General features: G+C 40.5%; 1 non-coding gene across 1 annotated transcript; it reads right to left on the minus strand.

Annotated features, from left to right (window-relative positions):
- Nucleotides 1-244: 244 nt before the first annotated feature.
- On the minus strand, nt 245-351 carry LOC141675705 (small nucleolar RNA R71). The gene has a single exon (XR_012556345.1). It is a non-coding gene; the product is annotated as a small nucleolar RNA R71 (small nucleolar RNA).
- Nucleotides 352-3,054: the final 2,703 nt, after the last annotated feature.

Raw genomic sequence — 3,054 nt, forward strand, 5'->3', positions numbered from 1 at the left:
CTGTTTCTTTCGGAGGTGCTGCGATTGAAGACCCCAACATGCACATAAAGAATTTTGTCGAGATCTGCAGTACTTTCAAATATAATGGTGTGACTGATGAGGCTATCAAGCTGAGGCTTTTCCCATTCTCTCTGAGGATAAAGCTAAGGACTGGTTACATTCTGAACCAGCTGGGTCTATCACTACTTGGCAAGATCTTGCGTAAAAGTTTCTGGTGAAGTTTTATCCAATGGAGAAGACTGCTGCTATGAGGAGTACTCTTACTCAATTTGCGCAGCAACCTACAGAATCTATGTGCGAAGCTTGAGAGCGCTACAAGGAGATGTTGAGAAAGTGTCCACATCATGGAATTCCTGATTGGATGGTGATCACTGGTTTCTATAATGGTTTGGGGGCCCAATCTCGGCCCATGCTCGATGCAGCAGCTAGAGGCCCTTTGTGGGCCAAAAGCTATATTGAGGCTTATAATCTTATTGAGACTATGGCTGCAAATGAGCATCAAAACCCAACTCAAAGGATGATGCCTGGGAAGGTAGCAGGTATTCTGGAAGTCAATGCAGCTACAGCTATTGCAGCGCAGCTCCAAGCGCTGTCTATGAAGGTCGATTCTCTAGCCACCTAAGGGGTCAATCAGATAGCTATAGTCTGTGAGCTCTGTGCAGGTTCTCATGCTATGAATCAGTGTCCTCTTGTTAATGAATCTGTTCAGTATGTGAACAATTATCAGCGACAGCAGCAGCCTGTGCCAGCTACTTATCATCCTAACAACAGAAATCATCCAAATTTCAGCTAGAGTAATAATCAGAATGTTATTCAGCAACCATATCAGCAAGGCGTAAGTAAACAATTCAATCCACCTGGATTCCAGCAACCACAGTATTATGCTCAAAGGCAATCATATCCTCAACAAGGAGGTGCAGCTCCACCCTCTAGTGCTGATTTTGAGGAACTTAAGCTGTTGTGCGAAAGTCAGGAGGTTTCTATCAAGACCTTGGAAAATCAAATCGGACAAATAGCCAATGCAGTGCTCAATCGTCAACCTGGCACACTTCCCAGTGATACTGAAGTGCCAGGCAGGAAGGAAGCTAAAGAGCAAGTCAAGGCTATTACCTTAAGGTCTGGAAAAGTTGTTGATGCTGAAAAAGCAAAAGAAGGAGAAGCTGAAGTTGGTGATGAAGAAGCTAAGCAAAAGGAGAAAGCGACGGTGTTAGATATATTTGATAATGTCATGGCTAATATGTTTTATGTTTAGCTTTCAGATCTTACATGAACAGGATAAATCAGTACTTAACTGTTGATCAGTACTTATACTGGAAGTCAGGACTTAAGGATATCAATACTTATATTATCAGGAGATAATTATCAGAAGATAGATATCAGAACTTAAGTGCTGAAGGACAATCAGATAAGGACAGTAGCTGATTAAAGGAAAGAAGATCGAGATAACATAAGAAGAGATATGCATGAAGAAGGAATTCCGTGAAGAATGGAATACTTGGAAGAAAAGATATCTGATTGATATATTTTAGGAAGCAGAATTATATTCCATATCAATTAGCGATTATCTTGTATCTGTGTAGTATATAAACACAGACATAGGGTTTACACTATAAGTGTTATCATTATTAGAAAAGATTATTCATTGTAACCCTAGCAGCTCTCGTGATATTTGTTCATCACTGAGAGGTAACAGTTCCATACTATAACAGAGTTTATTGTTTCAATAAAGTTTGTTTTCTGTTACTTAAGTTCTTAAAGTTCGATTTGAGTATACTATACACTGTATTCACCCCCTCTACAGTGTGTGTGTGACCTAACAATTGGTATCAGAGCCTATCTGTTAACTTACATACAGTTAAAGATCCAAACACAATCATGTCGGACACAGAAACTCCAACTAAGCCTACCACAACTGAGGAACCACCAAAGACACAAATTCAGAGTCGGTATGAGACCATCAGAGTCCCCATACTGAGACCATCTGAATATACCATATGGAAGGTAAGGATGACCATGTTCCTGGAAGCAACAGATCTAGAATACCTGGATAGAATCAAGGAAGGTCCTCACAAACCAACCAAACTCGCTGTTGCAGTTGCAGGTGAAGCAGCAATGACCGTACCAAAGGAGAAGAGTGATTATACTGCTGAGGACATAACATCAATTGCTAAGGATGCTAAGGTACGACACTTACTACATAGTGCCATTGATAATGTAATGTCAAACAGGGTAATCAACTGCAAGACTGCTAAGGAGATATGGGATGCTCTGGAAACAAGGTGTCAGGGAACTGACACAATTAAGAAGAACAGGAAGACAATACTCACTCAAGAGTATGAACACTTTGACTCAAAGACTAATGAGTCATTGAATGATTTATATGATAGATTTGTCAAACTTTTGAATGATTTGTCATTGGTTGATAAAGAGTATGATCTTGAAGATTCAAACCTTAAGTTCCTGTTAGCTCTTCCTGAATGCTGGGATTTGAAGGCAGCGACAATAAGAGATAACTACAATCTTGATGAAACAACGCTTGACGAAATCTATGGAATGCTCAAGACTCATGAGCTGAAGATGGAACAAAGAAGCAAGAGGAAAGGAGGAAAGTCAAGGACAGTTTCTCTTAAGGCTGAAGAAGAATTCCCCAAGGCAGCTTCCTCAAAGAAAGACAAGGGTAAAGCTCTTTTCATAAAGTCTGATACTGAGTCATCAAGTTCTGAGAGTGATGATGACTCAGATTCTGAAAGCTTGCCTGAGACTGATGCTGATGAGGAGATGATGAAGCTGTGTGCTCTTATGGTGAAAGGAATCACCAAGATTGCATACAGGAAGTTCAGGAAGGGAAAGAAGTTTTCCAGAAAAAGCATAAGTTCTGATAAGAAGAATTTCAGAAGATCTGAAGGCAGAGGAGGAAAGTCTGACAGAGGAGATTACACCAATGTTAAATGCTATAACTGTGGTGAGAAAGGCCACATATCTCCTGACTGCAAGAAGGTAAAGGGTGACAGAGGCAAGGCTCTTGTCACAAAGCAGAAAAGCTGGACAGACACT

Source organism: Apium graveolens, chromosome 7 (assembly GCF_009905375.1).
Source record: "Apium graveolens cultivar Ventura chromosome 7, ASM990537v1, whole genome shotgun sequence".
Taxonomy (NCBI): Eukaryota; Viridiplantae; Streptophyta; class Magnoliopsida; order Apiales; family Apiaceae; genus Apium; species Apium graveolens.